This window comes from Notolabrus celidotus, chromosome 3, assembly GCF_009762535.1.
Source record: "Notolabrus celidotus isolate fNotCel1 chromosome 3, fNotCel1.pri, whole genome shotgun sequence".
NCBI lineage: Eukaryota > Metazoa > Chordata > Actinopteri > Labriformes > Labridae > Notolabrus > Notolabrus celidotus.
In genome coordinates, this window is record NC_048274.1 from 29352713 (window position 1) to 29375866 (window position 23154).

Below are 23154 nucleotides of genomic sequence, written 5' to 3' on the forward strand. Positions count from 1 at the left end.
TTTTTTTTCTAACGCTGCAATTTTGAAGATATTGAGATTACAAGTCTTCCAATGAGAGGCACAGCTGACTTGATTGATAGGCGGGAACACTGTAGCTGTTGTCTAGGATAAGATACTAAGATATGATAAGTGTTACAGTGAGTTAAAGCAGCAAACAAGAAGGTGTACAGTAAAATAATTTCAACAAGAATATATATATAGAAAAAAAATGTTTATTAGAGACGACAGCTTGGCCATAATTCACCTGTCAGAGAACCTCCACAGGGTCCAGGAATGAAAAGCCGTCTCTTTACCTCAGAATTGCTCGACAGCAGCAATATGGTTGCCGCCGACGATTGGCTTCAAAACAGCGCTTCAGAAACAGATTGGTGAGGTCACATATATATGTCCATTATTTATACAGTCTATGGTAGAAACCAGCGCAGACATTCCACTGTGTTCTTTGGCAGCCTGAAAAGAGGCATTACAGGAGTCAGAAAGTTTTCAGTCATACAAACGTTTGATAAATGAGGGCCATAAAGTGCTGTGCCTTTATTGCTTCATTACAAATAGGTATGTGTCACACATGAAAAGAAAAATATGCTACATTTTTTGAGAGAGCATGGGCCAGTTTATGTTGTACATGTATGTTTGAATTGAATATACATTTCTACCATCACATATGAACATTATATATAAAAATAGTGTGCTTTGCATCTGCACATTTCTGCTCCTACAACTGTCCAGTGCTCCTCGATGCAGCGACCCTTTTCTGCCACATGCAGAGGTACAAGTTGGCATTTGTTCACCACCTTGTGCTCTTTAGTGTCTAAAGATGTATTTTCTTTGCTGTATTTGTTTTAAGGTTCCCCTTGGTGTTGTTTTTATTCTTTCCATCACAGTAAAACATTAAATGCTCCATTTTGTTGTGTTTAGGCAAAATAAATACTTCACTGAGGTTAGTACAAGCATCATAGCATGAGTTAACATATGAACTCAATATGTAAAAGTGTTTTAAATTTGAATCAAACTTTAACCAAAGTCAGAGGATAAGGTTTGTCCTACACCTCTACCCCATACTAAGGATAATTAAACTCTAAGTTGTTAACATGAATTTGGGTTTGCATAGAAGTTGGTTGCTTGTACAAAACATACAGTGCAGAACATAGCATGTCAGCCTTTCTGTGATAACCTGCCTCAGGTTAGACCTCCACTGGCTCATCGTAAGCTGGGTTGTACAGGAATGATAGCAAATGACATTTCACAAGAAAAAGGTACAAACAGTGCTCTTTTCAGTGAGAAAGCCATGCTGAACACCCTCTGTTCACATTCACCCTGTGAGGCCATGAACACTGCTGTAAGAGCTGTGAGAGTCAGCGCACCATGAAATCTGTTTTAGTTTTTTCCAGGTACTATTTCATTTTCTCCCCAAATGTTGTTTTGTCTAATGTGGCAGATGAATAAAATGTTAACATTTCTATAGTAAAATATCCTAGATTTAATTAAAGCTGGAGTAGGACATGTTATTTTGATACATTTTTATCAATCACTAGCAAAAAGCAATGTATACATCAATAGGGAGTAATACACAAAGTGATCTAACACTGAGATGAGAAATCTCAGTTGTCTGTGTCAGCAGCTAGACTGCAATAAGTTTGTCCAATCATTCATTCGCCACCGAGCGCAATGATTGGCTGACCGGCCGGATGACCTGTGACCTGGTGAAAGACACACCTACTGTTTACCGGAGTGCGCGTGACCTGACTGAGATCGTCATCAACAGGCTGTTCGCAGAACATCTGATAAACATGTCAGAGAGAGAGAAACCGACGTTTTTAGCCCAACTTCTGCCCTCAAGTTCTGTCACTACGCAGAGCAAGTAGAGAAAGACTGTGATGGAAAAGGCCACGACTTAAAAACGCAGGATGAAGATACAAACACGAGTCAATATTCGGGCTGCATTTCAGCGACAGCTGAAGGATTAGAAGGGTCTCTATGTGACGCCATGGTTGCTGATTTACTACTGGACAGGTAATCATGGCATTTCATTTGTCTTTGTGTTCATTGTTTTGTTCAACTATGAGACAGCTAGCGATAACTTCAGCTAATGCTAGCGACCGGCTAACGGCTTGTAGCTATGTTCATAGAGACCTGTATACAGTCTGTTAGCTGCTAGCTCTTCTGTTGCTCTTTATCAGACCTGTATACAGTCTGTTAGCTGGTAGCTCTTCTGTTGCTCTTTATCAGACCTGTATACAGTCTGTTAGCTGCTAGCTCTTCTGTTGCTCTTTATCAGCATGAATGGGATGTTGTATAAAGTCTACATGCTGTCTTGTCTGTGTTTTCATAGCAACGAGAAGGAAACATTGACGTCCACACCGTTAAAGCGTGGGACGCAGAGGCTTGCGTGAGCTGGGGGGGGGGATGCCCAAGAAGAGAACCAGGAGGCCGGATGATCCATGCCAACATGTTTACCTTCAACAGCCATTATTTTCATTTCTGTAATAAATACATTTTCTAATAAAAGTAAATGTAAAACAACTCTTTGATATTGCAATTATTTGTTTATAATGTTGTATGTTACTTGATATGGATTTAATTATTTTGCAATTTGAAGAGAGAAGGCCAGTGTAAAATTTAAAGATTTATTTAACAAATGTAAACACAGCACACGTGTGCTCCATGCTGCCAGACAACAACCTGTCTGTGCAGCATGGCGGAACTTTCTGTTGCTGTCCCCAGGATCTGGAGCTCCTCCCCGGTTGTTTCTCTCCCTCTCGCTCGTCTGGCTCTGCCTTGCACTTGACCCCGGCATTGTCCTCTCCGAACTGATGAGGTGCTTGGCTCAGGATTATAATCAGCAGTCATCATGAGAGCTCTAACAAGCACAAAAAACTGTCAATATGTTGTTTTAACACGAAAATGAAGACTGTCAACAATGGTTAACGCTAATAAATATATAGGCACTGTAGCCGTCTAGTAACTAAAAATTATGAAATGCGATGCTAAATCAAAATAAACATTCAGAACCGACTTTAGTCATAATGCTGACAATTCTGTTTCCACCTTTTTGGCTAGCCAGGAGTTATTAGCCCGGCAGCAACAACTTACTCTAGCTGTATTCAGATGATAAAAACAAATACAAGTAAAGCTAACATGCAGGCTATGCTGTGCATTCTAACTAATTACATTATTTTTTAATGTGGCAATATAAGCGGTTGACTTACATGGGAGTCAGACATGTTTTCCTTCGATGAAAATAATAAAGTAAATCGCTCGCTGCTCCACAGCTAGCTATCGTGACGTCATCCTCCAGCTGTAGTCTGCCACAGCGCGTTCATGTGTTTGGAGGCGTGTCCCTCCCCTCTCCCTACAGGCTGCCCTGAAGGAGGGGGAGGGCTCTGTTCGGCTGTGTGCTTTCGAAATCAAGCTAACTGCTGCGGCTTTCTCAGGATGTCCTACTCCAGCTTTAATATTGATATATTTGAATGTAATTTAGCAGTTATAAGCATATAAGATATACATATATACATATTAGCAGCATTATAAGAATACATTTTCAAAAACGGATAACTCACTTTTTTCAAAATTAAAAAAAAAACATGTTTTCTATTACTAGCTTTACGTATTATCAATCTGTTTTTACAAATGAACTCTTCAATTATAGTCCACATTAGTGTTGTGAGTACTGTCCTGCTTGGCTCACTCATCAATGACCATGTTGAGGATGCTGCAATCTTTCATGTCAGTTGTTTTGTCCACAAATGACTTTTTTTTCCCCATGAATCTTCTGCAGGACAGCCTCAGTATGCTGCATGAACACAGGGGTTAAGGAGGTCTGAAGGAGGATTCTCTCATGCTGTGGTAACGATCCTCCTTGTTTACAATGCTTCACCAGAAACAGACGTAGCATCTCAAGCTGCATCTCTTTGATATGAGTTTTTAATTGTGGAGATCATCTCATGTACTCTTGAAAGGTACAGTCAGTAGGATGCTGTCAAAACTTATAGAAAGGTTGCTTTCCTAATTCTAACTCTGACGTTTCAGCTGCAACAATCAAAACTAAGGGTGGGCGGATCGATCCCAAAATATCGATACTACGACTCGTTTTTGAAGATCGATTCTAGCGTCAATAGGATCGATACCAGTTTCAGTTTCTCTCTTCTAGGGTTTATCCATTTCATCAAAGAGTAGGGCTGTCTGCGCAAACAAAATTCAGTTTTCTTGAACACACACTCTTTACTTCTCCACTGCTGCTGTCCTGTGTGCTCAAACAACGAACAAACGCATCGCCCAGGTGCGCACCACAGCACGCACCCTGACTAACGGTGCCAATCAGATATGCATTGCATGCCGTGATGGCTGAAAATAAGGGGAGCATCTTTTGGAGATACCTTACAGCTGTCACTGAAAATGTAGCAAACTGAGACGGGTGTAGGAAGTCTGTTTGCTACTGTGGTAACACCACCAATTTGTTAAAACATATAAAAATCCCCATCAGAGAGAACTCAGAGTTTCAAGAGAAAAGTAGGGAGGAGGAAGGAAATGCATCAGTATTTTTTGTTTGCCTTTAACTGTTCTGTGTTTTAATATACATGTAATACATCAAAGTACATATGATACTTTCAATAATAGAAAGTATCGATATCAATATTGGCGATTCTGGCCCTGTATTAATTGGTATTGGAGCGAAACCAAAATTTGAGGTATTGCACACCCCTAATCAAAACACAGTAGAGACTATCACTGTGTGACCAGGTCAGCTCTTGCAATCGTACGTAAATGCAAATGGATCAAGTTGGCTCATTCTGCTTGTTAATGTTCATGGTTGTCCTGAGGTGGTGGTGGTGGTGGTGGTGCGGGTGGTGCTGGTGATGGTGGTGGTGGCATAGCTAAACCAAGCCCTACCCTGCCGCCGCCTCTGCATCCATTATCTGTACCGTTTATCTCACTTGAGGTTTCCAGGGGCCCGGAGCCAGTCCCAGCTGTCATGGCTTGAATACATGAAGGTGTTCATTGACTCACTCTTTCCATGTTCATTACTGCTGTCTGTATTATATCCTCACATTCTCTGGCATTTTACACTCATGCCAAAATAAATGATTACATAATAGATAATACATAATACATAATACATGAATAATAAATATTGGGAATACACATAATAATAATTACCATACCCCGGATGACTGCCCATATAGAGACTATTACTTATCCAACATTAATTTTAATGGCTGGCCAGAGACACACTGAGGGCTAATTGCATTCTTTGGCTTTCTCCCACTGTAAACCCTTGCTCATTTTCTTCATACGACATAAGAGGCAGGAGAGAAGAAAAGGAAGAAAAAATAAATGGAGATGAAGTAGAAGACAAAGAAGAGAAAAAGAAAAATGTGTAATAAAAGAAGACAAAGATGTCAGAAATGAAGACCAAAAAAGAAGACAAAGGAACTGAACAAGATGAAGAAAACAAAGAAGAAGTAGAGGACAAAAACGGAGGAGACAAAGAAGACAAGAAAAAAAGAGAACGAAAAAGAAGAAAATAAGGAAGAAGAGGAGGATAAAGGTGAAGACAACGATTTAGCAAATGAAGACCAAAAAAAGACAAAAAACAAACAAATGGAGTAAGATGAAGATGAGCAAGAAGAAAAAGACATAGAAAAAGAAGAAGAAGAAGAGGACAAAGGGTCAAGAAAGAAGAAGACAAAGAAACGGGATAAGATGAAGAGGACAAAGAAGAAAAAGACAAAAAGGGAGAAGACAAGAAAAAGACCACAAAAAAGACCAAGATGAAGAAAAAGATGAGGCAAACGAAAAAGATGGAAAAGACACAAGGAAATGAGTGAGAAGAATGAAAACAAAGCGAAAGATGAAGATTACAGCGAAGAAGAAGAAGAAGAAGAAGAAGCAAAATATTACCTTTAATGAATTGAATTTGTAACATGCTGGTTTTCCTCTGGGACGGATATGTTGTTAGAGGATGAGGATTATAAGCAGCTAAAACAAAATGTGCTATACAGATCAAGTCTTGAGGATGGCAAACTTTTTACAGATTAAAATAAATAAATTACTTTATTGTAACTATTCACGTTTTAATATTGTGAGCACTGATTCATCTCTCACCTGGGAAAATATGTCTGTTTTTCTTAATGTAATTGGTGCATGGAAATGAAGTGATAAGACAAACTGAAAAAAAAAACACACCACCTTCTCAAAGTGCAGAAAAACACAAACATTAAACTCAATATTAAGATAAGAACACGGCATGATTAAATCAGATAATAGAATTCAAATGAAACTGCAATGCAGCACATGTCAATTTAGTGTGATAACCACAAATTGCATGAAATGTCATGTAGCAGAGGATACATATTAGAAACCCCTGGTGCAGAAAATAAAATGATATGCTATGATATTACATTGTGTGTGTTTCAGCCTGCATTTTGAGGATTGGCTAAGTGTATTAATGTAACCTTATATTTTGTGTTTATCTGCAGGTCCTATTTGCTTTGCTTCTCCTTTGCTCCAGTATAATGTGCTTCAACAAACCCTTTAGGGCACCAGGTGCATTTAGTGGAACCTTGGCCCTGTTGTTTTCACACTAATGTGCCTACATGTGCCGATGAATGGAACAGCAACCGCTGAGTAAGAATAGACTTCAAAAAAGATATTACCATGGCTGTGGGCGTCAGGAGGTCAGCTAGGAGCAACGCCAAGACAATGGAGCTGTTTGTTTTTTTGGAGGCGGCAGTCCCCAAGGTGTTCAATGAGCACCAGGACAAAACAACATATCACAGAAAAACACTTTGTGGAGGTCTTTGGAATGTGAATATCTCAGATGACTGGAGCCATAAACTATTCTCCGTCCGACTACAAAGACAGAGCAGCTGGAACTATTGTTCTTCCATGTCAATGCCCAGCCTCAACCAGTACACTACAAGAGGTGAATCAGGGGGGATGATTTCTGTGCTAATGTAGAAATTAGGACATTTTCTAGTCTTAGTTTTGTTTTTTATTAGGTGATGCATGCCAAATAAAGAAAATAGACTATAAAAGAAAAAACATCATTTTCACTGCTGATTTATCTGCTGTCCCTGCTGTCACTGGGCAAGAGACGGGTGACAGGTTGCCAGTTTATCACAGATCTAACATGTAGAAACAAACAACCTCCCCTAACAAACATGTTATTGGAGTGTGGGAGGAAGAACCCACGCATTCACAGGAAGAACATGCAAACTCCACATAGTAAGGCTTCTGCCCCCCCCTCCCACCTACGAATGGGAAAAAACGGTAAAGATAATGGATGCATGGTTGTTTCTGTTGATTATATTTGATGAATCAATTGCAGGATTTCCACTAAGTTCTGATTCTTCTGACTTCCTGTACTGCGTAAGTTGTAGTCAATCCACAAAAAGAAGTCTTTTAAGTGTTATTATTGTTTGTCTCATCTAATGGAGAGAACAGGCAATGATTGAGTTCAGATTTGAAAGGAAATAGGGATGGTCTGAAGCAACTATTTTCCTTGACATTATAACGTAATTCAAATTCCAACTAGATATACAGAAAAGGTAAGAGGACACTCGGACAACTGTCAAAATTGAGCATAACTTCTTTCACACCGTTAATCATGGGCTCACAGAGTTGGCAGCTGTCATCACATTGGTTTGCCAAGTGTGGCTAATCTTGGCAGAGCTAGCACCACCAGTCCTTAGTCCTTGCAGGTTAACGTCCACAGGCCTGTGCTGGTTACCAAAGCTCCATTTGAGTGGCTATATACCAGTTTAAACAGATACACAAACAAGTTGATCTGCAATTTCTAGATCAGAGTACTGCCTGACCAAGCAACTAGGAGATGCCAGCTGTCATCTTGTTTACATCCAGGTAGTAGTAGAGCATTATAGCAGCACAGCCATGAGTTTAGGCCATAGACTATAAATAATGGATGTAGTATCCGTGACGTCACCCATCTGTTTCTGAAGCACTGTTTTGTAGCCAATCTTCTGTGGAAGCCATATTAGTAATGTTGAACACAACCTAACTTCTGTGGAGATAGTATGAGGTAAAGAGGCGGGCTTTGAGCCAACAGCTACAGTGTTCCCGCCAGTCAATCAAGTCAGCTGTGCCTCTTGTAATGGACATGATTGAGACATGAGCTATCCAGACTACACTCGACTACACACCAGGCTGTAAAAATGTTTATTTCTGCTGTAAAGATCGGCTTTCTTGAATTTGTGTATATGTGGCTTGCGGTACTTCCAGAGCCAGCCTCAAGCAGACACTCGAACTGCAATTTTTAACATTTCAACACTGGCTTTATTTCTAGCGGCCGGAGGTTGCCACTTGGTTTAGGCAAAACATACATCCATCCATCCATCCATCTTCTTCCACTTATTCTGGTCTGGGTCACAGAGGCAGCAGCCTCAGCAGGGAAGCCCAGACATTCCTCTCCTCGGCCACTTCCACCAGCTCTTCTGGGAGGATACCGAGACGCTCCCAGGCCTGCTGAGAGATATAATCTCGCCAGTGTGTCCTGGGCCTTCCCCGTGGCCTCCTCCCAGGCGGACATGCCAGAAACACCTTCCCAGGGAGACGCCCGGGAGGCATCCTGACCAGATGCCCGAACCACCTCATCTGGCTCCTCTCGATCCGGAGGAGCAGCAGCTCTACTTTGAGCCTCTCCCGGATGTCTGAGCTCCTAACCCTATCTCAAAGGCCGAGCCCAACCCAATGTGGTGAAAGCTCATTTCAGCTGCAATGGTTTGTGTGCCTCCAGGTAATATCATAAACCCAAACACAACATTTGGTCTGACACATGTGGATAGGTAAATACTCAGAAGTTGTGATTAACAAATCAAACATAGTTTATCCTGTGGTCAAATTAGCAGAAGAATATTCACTTTGCTTTAGGGATGTAAATTACAAAGTACTTTACGTAATCGATTTTTGGAAATGTTATCGATCAATTATCAATTAATCCATAAAATAAACATTGAGTTTTATTACGTCAAAAAAGGGTCCGAAAACGTTGTTTTTCCCCTAAATCATATTTTCCACATTAATAAAATGCATTTAACTGACAGTATTAAATACGAGTGCAACATATTTAACATGCTGATTATCAAGGATCAGGCTCATGAAAATAATCTCTGCAAACATAGTCTTATATAGTCTTAACTACCAACAGAAAAGTACTTCAGACTCACAGTGTCCAGTTTTCAGCCTACTCGTTCTTATTGAGAAAAATGAGCATGTGTTCGATCAGGTATCAACCGGGAGCGCAACTGGGTCATAATCAGTCTAGCTGCAGAAAAGCTCAGACGGCTCTGATGTTGCTGGTCTGCAAACATAGCATACTAGCAATTCCCAACAGTCCGTTGGCTTTGTATCTAAATATAGGGAAATGTCCTGTTAAAAGTTGTCAACCTTTGTGTCCATGTCCTTGTGGGCAGCAGTTGCGTATTGATCCTCTTTAAAAAGCGCACATGGAGACCTGTTGCACAGCCACAGCCACCAGCTGAGCGTCTCCGCTGTGCGCAACACCTTTACATCCCTACTTTGCTTAAATGCTAAATCTAAAATGTCAACAATCATATACAGAGAAAATTATTTCATCTGCTCATATATAAAGCTGAGGAAAATATCAGAAATTAATGTTTTCAACTCAGAAATAAATGAATTTAATCTGAGTGAGTGCCTGCACCAGTAACGCATCTACAACTAGTATTTCTCCAACCAGAGAGACAACATGTAATTAAAACTTCAACACAATTCAGGGTAAATTGTAAGACAGTGACAATGTTGGTTTATTATACTTCTAAAATGTCTAAATCATGCTGTAGGGAAAATCACTGGCAGAAAAATGTTCAGTAACAAGAGCAAAACATTTAGGAAGTGAAAAGCAACACTAAAAAAACAGATAACAGCCGTGCCGTTTGTAGTTGTTGTTCTGGCATTAAGAGAAAATATCAGCTTGGCTCAGAGAGAAAGAGCATCGTAGAAAAAGAAATAAGCTGGGCTGCCTGCTTTTGACGAGCTTTCAGTTTCAGTAATTGTGCTGCTCTTCAGCGCTGTACTACAGAGGAAGAAAGACACAGACCTGACAATAGATTTCACAGCGAAAAAACAAAGTAAATAGCAAGTCTTTTGGAAACAAACAGTGCAACAAAATGCCTGCTTCCATTTTATACATGGCTTAGCTTCAAGATGACTTTGAATTTAACAGAAGTTAGATTTTTTTTCTCTCTCTCTCTTGCTCTCTTTTTTTTCATTAGAAAGGTCAGACAAAATAAGTTAGGACAACCGTTCCTTGCTTGCTTGTTTTGCTCAGTGGGGATGTTTCACTAAAGGAAAGAAATGTATGTTGTCTTATGGGATGCATTATAGGGCTGCACGATATTAAGAAAACATGCGATATGCGATAACGTTGTTGAATATTGCGATGACATATGACTTGCGATAAATAACAAATACTTAAGTATACAATGTTTATGTATTTCTGCTTTGGATTTGCTGCTAACTATTGGGAGATTCAATATATTGTTGGATTTAATATGTTGTGGGGATCAGATCCGTATAAGGGCACAAACTGGGACATTCAGACATTATGCAGCTGGTACCATGGAGTAAGGTAATGAGAGTTAGAAATGTTAGAACTTCCCAGAAGTCTTTAGCAGGGCTGGGACACGCCGAAATGGAACTTAACATGTATTGCAAAAAGAAAAATATCTGGTTGGCCATTATGGGAAACCTGAGTGTGCGGAGTGTGTGTGTGTGTGTGTGTGTGTGTGTGTGTGTGTGTGTGTGTGTGTGTGTGTGTGTGTGTGTGTGTGTGCGTGAGAGAGAAACTGGGAAGGGAGCCACAGGATGCTCTCAAGAAATATTAATCAACGTTGTCAATGGACCAGGGCATTGCCTAAAATGGACCAAGGTGTGTATTGTATCAAGTAAACCAGAACTTTGACCATCAAGCCAGACTCTGTCCTTTTTGTTCTCGAACCTGCACACGAAACCGTGGCCACGGGAAAAAGGGTAAGACCTTTCCTTGCCTATAGACCCCAGACAGTGAGAAGCTTGTAAGATAAGCATTATTTCATTTCAAACAACATAGTTTTATTGAAAAATCCTTACCCAACCTGGCTACAGCTGCTATATTAACAATTAACCAACTTAGTTTCATGGTTATACAGTTTCTTGATCATTTTACCAGGACATCTTAATGCCCCCCTTAAAAAGGGACACTTGACAGTCAGTTCACAGCACTCTGAAATGCGTCTGCATCTTTGATGACTAGGAGTTGATCAAAACTTACTAAGTGTGTCTGATGTGGCACCAAACCTAAACAAATCAAGCTCCAGATGTTGAGCTGTTTATGGAAATAATGGCAAAAACAGCAAACGTCAAATAGTAAACAGACGTCCCCCGAATCTGTCTTAGTCACTAAAGCACACCGGGGGGTAAAAATCATCAATGAAACTGAGACAGATGCATGGAGGTGGGGAGAGCTGGTTCATTAAGCACACCTGCTGCAGGTAGTGACCAAGCTAACACTGCTAACCCTCAGATAAAAACTGTGCCTGTCACAGGAATGCATCACTTTTATCTTTAAAGATTACACGCACAGAGAGGGAAAACATGGGTTTTGAATGTCCGGCGGTCAGACACGAATGTTTTCGGCTCATCATCGTCTCGTCAACAAAACCAATACATATGTTCGTCAGAGCTTTTATTATCAGTGATGCACCTAAGCTCATCATAGCCTCGTTTTTGTCATAAAAAAATGAGTCTTTGACGAACATTTATCGTCGTGGGCAAAGGGGGCAGGCATATAGGGCACCATCTGATTGGCTAAATACATTGTCATGCAGAGGGTGAATGCATGGCATGGAGTACAATTTATCGCATTTCAAGCAGTCTTTTGCAATATGTATATTAGGGATGGGTACCGAATTCGGTACTTTTATAGGTACCGACTGAATTCCATCGGTACCGATTCACGTAAAATCAAACGGTACCATGTTTCGGTACCTAAACGCATCCTTGTGACTGTGAGGGAGTGGAAGAGTAGGCGATTTTCGCCCTGTAATAAAGTTTGAGACTGATCGGGTGGACGTCTCTGCTCTCTGCTCTCTGCATCTGCGCGAGAGCGCGCAAAACGGAGCCATGCGCAATCACGGCGAGGCAGAGCTGCAGGAGGACTTAGTTGAGACGGACTCCATCGCTCCGACTACCTGCCCTGTTTATAACCATTCCTGTATGCGTGAATGCCCAACAAGTAAGTTGTGTGTCCTGTTATTATAAGGAGACGGAGAGCTGACTTTTCCCCGTCCGCAGGCATTCACTTGTGAATAAACTCCCGAAAGAGCAATTAGACGCCAAGAGCACGTGTCAGCTAATATATCTGATCACCTATATAATCCTGTTTCTGTTCATTTCATGTTACATTAAATAAATATGTTAAATTAAACAAATTTGAGATTGTATTATTAAACGAAAGAACATTTATTACCACATAAACACACAAAAGTACCGAAAATTGGTACCGTTGAGTACCTGTACTGGTTCCCAGGTACCGGGTATCGGTTCAATCGTGAAAGGTACCCATCCCTAATGTATATCGTGCATGTTGATATCGCGATGAACTTTAGATATATTGTGCAGCACAAATGCATTATATGGGAAATCTTCTGTATGAGCTCAGTTTAACAAAATGTTTACACCTGAGGCCCCTGCTTGTTATCTGTCTATCCTATAAACACCTTTTGGATAAACTTGAATACAGAAAGGCTGTATGTCCGCTGTAACACTGGACCCTACTTTGGCCTTGTGAAGTAACAGCCATGCAGTAAGTTGTGCCAGCAGTTGTTGGGTGGTCCAATAAGGTCTTGAATTTAGGTTGCTATTCTTCAGCCTGCTTTTAGAGAAAGGTGAAACAGGTACGTAAAAAGAGCTTTGAAAAATACAAATGTTCAGACGTTTCATTTCAGATATCCTCCACATTGAGCCCACAAAATGTTCATTATTTTTTTCTATTAAAACCTTGTTTGATGCCTAATTAACTATTTAGTGCCTTAATTCCAGCAAATATGATGTAATCCCTCTGAGGAAAGTGCAGAAAAGCAGGGCCAGAGTTAACTGAGGAGGCAGTGCTGTATCCATCACGTCCTCTATCATAATCCGTCCCCCACATGTTGGAGTGGATTTAAACTCAAATAACATTCACTGCTGCTCTCTCCATCCTTAGTGTGTGCATCACCATTAGGGTAATGATGTTCAGCTTATATGCACGCTAAAAAATGGATTTAGGATCCATTAGCTTATTAGGCGCAAAATGACATTATCTCCCCTCAATGTGAACTCCGTAGCCGCCACTGGGAGATAAATTATGCCGTAGCAACACCCCCTGATCTGTCAATCAATGCTCTTATCACTTTGTCACCCCAAGGGATTGCAATCAGCCATTCATTGCATGCTTCAAATGAGTGTAAGAGCACTGGCTGATCCATGCAGCATGTTTATAGAGGGATTAATAGAAATGAGAGAGACATTCTGAAGTATTGGAAAAGCTTGAATACAGATGAAATGACTTGTAGAGAGTGTATGGACTGAAGACTGTATTTTGGTTTTGGTGCTAATAGAGTTCTGTTTAACTCTGCAATCACCAGATATTGAAATTATGAAAACGGCACATCATGATTCATTATCGAACTTAGTAGGGCTAATGGCGTTAATTTCATAATTAATTCAAATGCTGTATATTTGATCAATTTATTGATTACTTGGTCCCAACATGCAGCGTCTTCACTGTTGATTTTTGAACAGTTTGGTATTCAGTTATATTCAATTTAGGATTACGAGGTGAGCAAGATGTTCTCACTCTTCTATAGTAGTTAAAACTTTTGTCATTTTTAATTTCAGCCGTGCAGGCAGCTAGGCTAGCTTAGCATGTTGTGATGTGTGAACACTGCATGTTTCCTCTATGTGTATGTGCATGAGTCTGTCCTGTTTGATCATACTCAGTGAATACATACAGACTCTTAAAGCATGTTTTTAATGTTTTTTGCAAAATGAGTGACATTCTCGATGTTGTCGATTTGCACATTCGTTAAAACAAAGGATGTAAATTTCAAGTATTTTCCCTGATCGATCTTTGGAAATGTTAACGATCACTTATCGATTAATCATTGAAAAAAACGTAAACATTTTCCATGTCAAAAACAATGCCAAATGCGTTTTTTCCCCTGAATCAAATTTTCCTTCCTGACACAATGTTTATAACCGACAGTTTTAAATAGCTACGGATCGTATTTAGGTGTTCAAAACGTTAAACACGCTGAATATCAACGTGGCTCATGATCTCCGTGGACATACAGTCATAAAAGTGAAGGCTCAGGATACAGTATGTGGATTTACTACAACAAGGGAACTGAACAGAAACGTCTTTCAGACTCAGTGTCCAGTTTTCTGTCTACTCTTATTGAGAAAAATAAGCATATGTACATGGTCAGGTGTCAGCCGGGAGTGCAACCGGGTCATAATCAGACCGGCAGCGGATAAAAAAAGCGCCCATGGAGACCTGTCACTCAGACACAGTCCCCAGCTGAGTGTCTCCGCTGTGCGCAACACCTTCAGTCAGCTGATTCACATCGAAACATGCTTTAAACTTACAACACCTCCCTGATGGCTGAATGAAATATAAGACTAGATGTTTGTTCCACGTGATAGAAAACCGAAACAAAAAAATGTGTTTGAGTAAGTTCTTTACAATCAATGAATCAATAGTTGATTAATTGTTGACACCCCCAGTTAAAACTAATAAAGATGATAGACATTATTTAAAGGTGTCCTTTTCATCAGAAAAGAAAAGAGAAGAAGGAATTTATTTATTTCACACTCAATGTCAAGTCACACTGTTGACAGTATACAACAAATCAACTGGTCAGTGAACGCAGTATCAGTATACTCTGGCTGAAAGGAGCTCCCTGACATCCCTGTAGGGCTGAATGATATATCGTTTGACCATCACAGCTGCAATGTGCGCATGTCCATTACTCACATCTCAGGATGTCAGTCAGCCACATGACCTTAAGCACGTTGTGCAGTCACCAGTGTCTCGCTTTCCATAGATGATCTACAATGAACGTCGATCTGCAGTCTCTTACTTGAACAGAGAACTGACCACTGTGCGTGCAGAGTCTGTGTCACATGACTGTAAAATGTAAACATGACAACGAAGCTGCTGCCGTCACAGATACTTAGCTGCTAGGAAACGGTTCCTCGTCTCTCCACCTGAACTCTCTCCTCCTCTCCTCCTCTTGTCTCTCTGCTTCTCCGAGCAGATGTCAGAACTGCTGTCAGGGAGCTGGACACAGTGTGGTCAAAGTAGGAGGGGGATTAGGTTTGAAAGAAAATGGATACAAGTAATGAAAAAGTATGACTGTATCATGGATGTTTTGAATCAAAGGTACATAAAAACACATTTCATTTGTTTGGTGTAAACTCCTGTATTTTGTCATATTGCAGAAAGGTGAAATATTGTAATCTCATTTTTTTTCCAATATCATGCAGCTCTCTGTCCCAGCATGTTATTTCACATCGCATTACTGTGGTACGGAAGCGCAAGACATGGCATGTAAACACACAGTGGGAGCTCCTCATGCACACACTCAGACGTGCGCAGACACACACATACATTGCGCCGTTTCTCCCATCCGGCTCTGATGCAACACACTGACACCGATTTCCCCCCATTACTCCTCTGTTACCACCTTAGACAGCAGATCAGAGGCAGAATGACCTCGCCCCATCACTCTACCTCTGTGCGTTACATATTGCACATGCACGTAACAGGGGCCGGGGCAAAAATATCCAGCCTGAACTAGCAGTGTGTAAGAGCCTACAGAGAAGAGGCTAAGTTCAGGGAATGGTGTGATCTTTCTTTCCAGGAACATTTCGAGGGCTGAGAGCTGATATGAAGTAATAATAAACGTACTTCCACCTCTGCTGTTCCTTGTAAACTTTCAAAGCTTACCTTTTGACAACATCACAGCACTAGCCAGCAGGTTGACATGGTTTGCCTGAGCGCTTCTGTTGCTGCTTGTTTTGTATCTCAGGATGGATTTTAGATGGATCAGACCAAATAACAAAACTGATGGGGATAAGAATTTGATGCAATTGACTTAAAGAGTTGTGATTCAGGCCAAAAGGCACTCAACTTCTGCAAAGGAGATAGAGTGCTGTGGTCGTGGAGTAGATATGCAGATACTGGTTTTACTCATCATGGTGATGGTGGCTTTGTTTTGTAACCATGTGTTTTCACTAGGGATGTACCACAAGATGGTAAAAATCAAACCAAATAAGGGTGGATTAAAATCAATTCAACAACATTTGTATTGCAATATTATTTTTAAACAGTTGAAGGCGCTATCTGCATTTCACTCCGCTTGTTCAACATCATGAAGTCTCTTGCGCTGCTCTCTCCTCACTCGCTGAGTTGAGCCTAACAGACATGGCTGCAGCAGGTGAAGACCGAGCAGTTCAGGATGCACTTTTGTGTTTACAGTCTGAGGTATGGCAGCATTTTGGCTTTCCCTGATATTCCTGAAGAAAAACATATCAATCTCAAGCCAGGAGCATAAGCTGCACTTTAGTTTATTTAAAGAGATTTACCTTATCTGTTTTAGTATTTAATACTTTCATTTGGGAGTCGTTCACTTTCCATTTCTCTATAATTGTTCTGAAATTTTCAGACATGGTATTTTTGTATGGTCATTTTTAGTTTTTTTGCAAGTTGCAGAAAAAAAGTGTGCAGTGGTTTTATGTCAGTTACAACACACCTTAAAAATGAAAAAGGATTACTATGTTTAAAAAGAAATATAAGACAAAATATATATTGCAACTATCCATATCGGAGAATTGAAATAAAATAATAGTTATTTAAATTTTGAGTGAATCGTATCGTGACCCAAAAATCGGGATTCAAATCGTATCGTGGATTGAGTGTATCCTTACATCCCTAGTTTTCACAGGTTAATTTGAACTGTAGCTCTCTCCCAGCATCAGCCTGATGTCTCTCAAGGAGGAATGAGTGAGAAGCAAACATATGCTGATAGTTGGACTTTTATTAATCTTCAGTTTAGTGATGGTAATGAAAAGTCGGTTTTGAACCAGGAGTTTTTCATTACATTTCTGGTTGATTTGACGGAGACAGAGAAAGCAGACTCCAACATTGAATTATCTAAACATTTGTGAAGCCAGACTCGGTGAACATTTATACATTTCGCCAGTTCAACAGTTTCATGATTATCAAAGCTATTCATGACCTGATGTCTCTTCATACACTTTTAGCACCGCCACTTGTACTGCAAAACAGAACTCTGAAATGAGGTGCTTTCAGAATATTGAACCTAATTTATAATGTAATATATGAGATGTTTTTTTTATGGCTGCAGATTCTCTATTTAAATCTTTACATTTTATAGATGGTTAAAGTGAAACTTCCAGTGTGGCCTTGGGAGGATGAATTAGGAATGAAATAGTGTGTCTGGGGTTAGCTGTACTTTAAATTGGAATCTCTCCTCCGCCCGCTTCATTATCACAACTTTCTCTTTGTGGCTGCTTGGAGGCTAATTAAGGGGGGCAGAGAGAGCGAGAACACAAGACCCCACTGATGGAAATCAAACGAGAAGGACAGGGATGGGAGAATAGAGGAATAATCGCCCGTCTGATGAACGCTGACCGTGCCCTTGATGAATAGCTCCAATGCCTTCCTAGAATGGATGAGAGGAGAGCCAGACAAGTGCCAGGGACAAACTAGACTTTGTTCTTGTGAAAAAGAGCCGTAAGCCGGGTGTAGGAAGAACCAAGAGTAAGTAGAATCAGCTTAATTTAGTGGTCTCAGTCTTAATACGTATCCTCCTACCCCTCACAGACAGACCACGTAGTGCAAATTAGCTTGCCAGAATTCATTCTTTCTCCTTTCTTTCAATTCATTTTACTGCTGCAGCAGTTAGGCCTTGACGGCTGTTCTTTTTTAGTTTAAACAAGCAGTTTACTTACAGTGAATCAAGCCATGCAGAGATACAACTATACTCTGTAGTGCATAACCTTCAAATTATGAGCTTGACAAATTAATACATTTTTGAAAAGTAGTAACCATCTCAGAGGGAGGAAGAGGAAGGTGAGGTCTTTCTTTTAGCTTTTCTGAGTTCAAAAGCCCAAATATTCCATTTAAAATGTTGACTAAAAAGAAGCTGAACACTGGACAGGTTTGAAGAATCAAAAGTTTGGCATTGATAAAAACAATCCATCAATTTTCAAAGTAGTAGACTAAATCTCTAACAATCGACTCAGTAAATGATGTAATGCTCAATCCAAACTTTAACTCCATAATGACTGAGTGTAATGTTTACTTTTTCAATGAACAGATGGATTTCCTCATCAGTTTAATTCTAAAACGGATCTACAGTTGACCTGTTGCAAAGATTAATAACATATATTCAAAATGTAAAAGATATATCATCAAATTTAAATGTGCAACCCTTTGTCAGTTGCTGATCAACGTGTTATCAATCAACTGATTTTCTTCATCCAAAAAAACCCAGAAAATGATCCTAACATATTAAAACAGAAAAGAGTGAGCCTTTTATAATCTGCTTGATAAATCTCCAAAGTATCACACAAAGAACAATGACTGATTGTCAATTGACTGAAGGACAAATAAAGTAACTGTTCAATGCTGTATCCTGACCTGGTGGCAAAAAATGCCTCATTATGAAAATCAATTTTTTCACACAAAATCTCTGAAAAGTTTGAATCAAATGTATCAAAAACTGAGAAATATGCGATGACAATTTTGGAGCCAATTCCCGAATAGCTTGTTTTGACTGTATATGCAACAGAATGGAAAACATCACTTTGTTTCCACTCAATGTGAGATGTGAAGCCAAATGATTGTGAATGAGTGCTGACATATTACTCTGGTGGAACAAAGGCATGCACAGAAGTGACCTGGAGAGTGACAGGACTGACGTCACACCCTCAGACTCAGAGGCACACATGCAGACTCTCGTGTTAGTGTTTGTTACATTTTCTCTCGCCAATCCTCCCATACTCTGCTAATCCAGTACAGTATGCTGAGGTTGTCAACATAGCCGTATAGCTGTCACATCTTCTCTTTCTAGCATCAAATAGCTAATTAATACTTAACTGCTCATAAGAATGAGCACTTGGACATGAATCAGCATGTCACGATAAGAACTAATTATCATGAGGGAAATCATGTTTGAGAAAAATGTATTTGACATGTATTTTAATTTTCGTCATTTGACCCTTGTTCCTTCTGGAAGAGGCCAGGGTTTTGACCTATACCACATCAGGCCAGTAGAGGAAGGTCTAAAGCTTTTGGCTTCACAGTCAGTGAACACTTAAAGGCCCTGGAAACGTACATGGAATATTTAAAATTCACATAGAAAATCAAAATGTAATGTGTAATCAATCTTTAAAGGTGACATATTATGCTCTTTTCATCAAAATATATTGGTCTAAGAGGTCCCAAAAACATGTCTTTAAAGTATGAAAAACACAGAAAACTTAAATGGCTCGTTTCAGCACACATTTACAGAAAGGTGGAGAAATCAGATAAGGGGCAGAATTTTTTTTTTTTTTCAATTTCGGGGGGTTTGTAGACATGCCAGGGAAACATATTTCAGGTAGAGAACCATTAAAAACTCGATATTGCATGATATGTCACCTTTAACACAAATCAGAGTGAAAATAAACATCTGAGCTTTTTGGGGAAAGTTAGTGGACAGGTCCTGGGAAAGGTTAGTGGACCGGTCCTGGGGAAAGTTAGTGAACCGGTCCTGGGGAAAGTTAGTGAACCGGTCCTGGGGAAAGTTAGTGAACCGGTCCTGGGGAAAGTTAGTGAACCGGTCCTGGGGGAAGTTAGTAAACCAGTCCTTGACAAATGAGCGAAGCATGTGTGGGACTGCTTTAGCTACTCGGCCGGGAAATAAAAGAATGACAATAAGCTGTCATCTTCAGCAGTGAATGTGCAGACAGGGACACACGAGCAAAGCGGTGCAAAGAGCAGAGAGACAGCTATACAGACAGATTACAGGCAGTACGTGAATTAGCAAACAAGCTAACAGCTAAGGCCACACTGAGGGGAGCTGGCTGAGACGTCAGGAGACGGTCTGCACAAGGGCGGAGTAGTTTTGTTGAACATGAGTGCATGTGACTCAGTGTTTCATTTCTGATTGCTTGGATGTTTATTAGTGGTGCAATGGATCATCGTTGATCCGTGATCCGTACGGATGCCTCTCCATGGTTCGGCACGGACGTGGTCCGCGGATTGGTTGATGAAAGAAAAAAAAGTTGTGCATGTTCAATCCACACTCACTCATCAATCGCAGCGGTAGTCATGGCAAGTGAAGGAGCAGAGGAACTTGAAAAACCTCCTGCATCTTGTAAATCACATGTATGGGAGCATTTTGGTTTCCCTGTGAAATACAGTGAATGCTGAATGTGCTTGAGCCACATTATGAAATTCTGTTGCGCACCCACTAGACCAGAGGCCGTCAATATGCGGCCCGCGGGCCGCATCCGGCCGCCTATTTGTTGCCCCCGAACTGTTATTCCTTCACTCTGTGTTTTGGTCGGGTCACCGTGTATTTACCGGGACTTGTCTCCATGTCAATGATACGCAGACAGGCTGTTACTGGGTCACTTAGAGTCCAATGCTGCCAGTGCAATTTTTAACTTCCACTTTCATTTATGGAGCAGTTCGCATATTGGCACTTTGCCAGCTGCAGGACCCTAGAATGCACGCAAACGGTGTGTTCATAGTTTGCAGCTCAAAGAAAAGTGGACAGTGAAAATCAGCAAATGAAAGAAGAATGGAGTGAAACTTTTGCAGCCTCTCCTCCTTCACTTGACATGCCATGAAATGCAGTGAATGAGGCAGGACTGGGGCCACAGATAGGGTGCTTTGCACATGCGCTACATTTTGAATTGAATCTTGTTTTTATTTAATGAGCAAAAGAGTTTTACAAAATAAATGGAGGGACAAAGTTGTATTTGTCTTGTCTTCTTTTTTTTTTTCTTTTTTTTTTGCTGATCCGAAAAATGATCCGATCCTTGAGTCAAAACCGTGATACAATCCGAACCGTGAGTTTTTTTATCCGTTGCACCCCTAATATTTATTACATAATAATTAGGTTAAACCAGCCCCCTTAAAACCCAGTGTGAAAATGTGTTAAAAAACCTAATTGAACATATTTTAAAATGTATCAAAGTTGAGTTCTAATATTTTTACATAGTTTTACCCGTTGAGTCCACAGGATGTGTGTGCGCCACGTTATTGCTGCGCAGCGTGTTTGCTCCGACCGAGGGCTCGCGCCCTGGTCAACAGGATGCGTGTTGGGAGCATTGCGCGGCTCAGAGCAGGCAGGATCAACTGGGTCCTGCATAGAATGAACCACATACAAACAACAGGTCACAGAGCCTTTCTGTGGTTGAATGTCTGCTCATTTGGATAGTATTCCATTACTTTTGTGCTTCTATCATCACGGAGTATGCTGCAGAACTGTTAAGTTTCGTTTTTGCAGGTTTGGATGAGTTTAATAATAATAATCTGGCTCTATTTTGTTGTCCTGTTACCTTCTGACACAGTTGTAGTCGACCTAGATCACAGATATGTGACTGTAGCTTACATCCATAATCAATGAGTATTTCTGATCTAAACGATCTTTAAATGGTCGGGAGTCCGTATATTGTGTTTTATTTTGAGATTGGCGGATGTTGCGATTCTTGTGCCTGACTTCCTGTCCAAGTCGTTGTCTTCTGTGCATATTGACGCGTGCTGGGCGCGGGCTCCGTTGAAAATGGACTTGAAGCTTATCTCTTGCAGCAACTAGAATGGGAACGTATTGGCTGCGCAGTGCGTAGCGCAGCGGTAACATAACACCAAACATCCTGTGGACCTGAGGCTTTAGTATTTATATAAGGTATGAAATATCATAGGTAGAACATTTTTGTTGATATGAGTTCCCAGGGCCTTTAAGGCATTTATGCTAATTCCACTAATCCAAAGATGTGCAGTTTATGATCACTTCAATGGCAGCAAATCCCACAAAGGTTAGTACTAAGGTTTGACATTGGTGTTTGCATAATGAGTACCATATACAATAGCTGATATGTTTTCTGTCAGTTAACAAATACCTAATAATACACTGATCATTTCAACTCTGCCTCTATTGTTTACTGAAAAGGCAGAAAGGGAAAGCAATGCATGTCTCTCCTCCTCTCTCTCCCTCCCTTTCATTTCCTACACCAGGAGGTCAATCTATCACTTTGAGTTTCCTTTAAATCCCTTTTGACAAGTGACCTTGTAAAATGGCTTTTGTCAACATCACTGCATTGTAATTCAGACTAAATGACACCGCTATGACTGTGCCAGTGCGGCATCATTCAAATTGGTCATCTAATCTAATACAAAAGTCCACTTTGTTAAATAAAACATGTCTTGTGCCATGTCTGAGTGGAATAAATCCTCTAAAGCAAAAAGAAAGTCAAAACAGAAGTAGGGGAAGACTTTTGGTTTGAGGACACAGCTTTCAATTCAAAGGTTCTATGTCTCAGGCCTGCAGGGGGAGCTATGCTGGGTATTAGCCTCTCCCTGACGTGCTACGCTGCTGTTTGATCAGCATGAACATAAATGTGTCTGTTATCTTTGCTCATCAAAGCATTTCCAGACATAATAAAAACCCAATCAGGCCAAAAGCCCTAGAAGTCAATTTACAAAATCTCAATTCACCCAACATTTGGTCTGATAATCAAGGCTCAGCACCAGAGAGTGTGGAGGCAAAGGACGCCTATACATCTGGGCTCACTGAGACTGATGAGATACAATAGCTGTGCACTGTGTGGATGTGATAGGAGAACAACATTTACATTCCCTAGTTGAAATGTGTAAAGAAGAATGGGTTATTTGTCACCACAGCTGAAATAACAGAAAGGAAGAGCAAAGAGGAAAAAACAAAACAGTGGCTTTTGTCCATCACCACCAACGCTCCTCTTAAGGGACAAGCCTGACGACTGGAGAGAGTCCAATTTGAATGGCATTACAGTTTGTTTACTGCTCTTGTATGATCACGGTATCACTATAAGTTCTTTGTA

At 40.5% G+C, this 23154-nt stretch overlaps 2 long non-coding RNA genes across 3 annotated transcripts in view; both read right to left on the reverse strand.

Moving 5' to 3' along the window:
* The window catches only part of LOC117810960, a 135313-nt gene that overhangs the window by 100544 nt on the left and 11615 nt on the right, over positions 1–23154 (reverse strand). The gene's annotated exons all lie outside the window — the stretch shown is intronic.
* Positions 14844–16136, reverse strand: LOC117810961. The gene is made up of 2 exons (XR_004630890.1): positions 16007–16136; positions 14844–15337 (listed from the first exon to the last, which is right to left on the reverse strand). It is a non-coding gene; the product is annotated as an uncharacterized LOC117810961 (long non-coding RNA).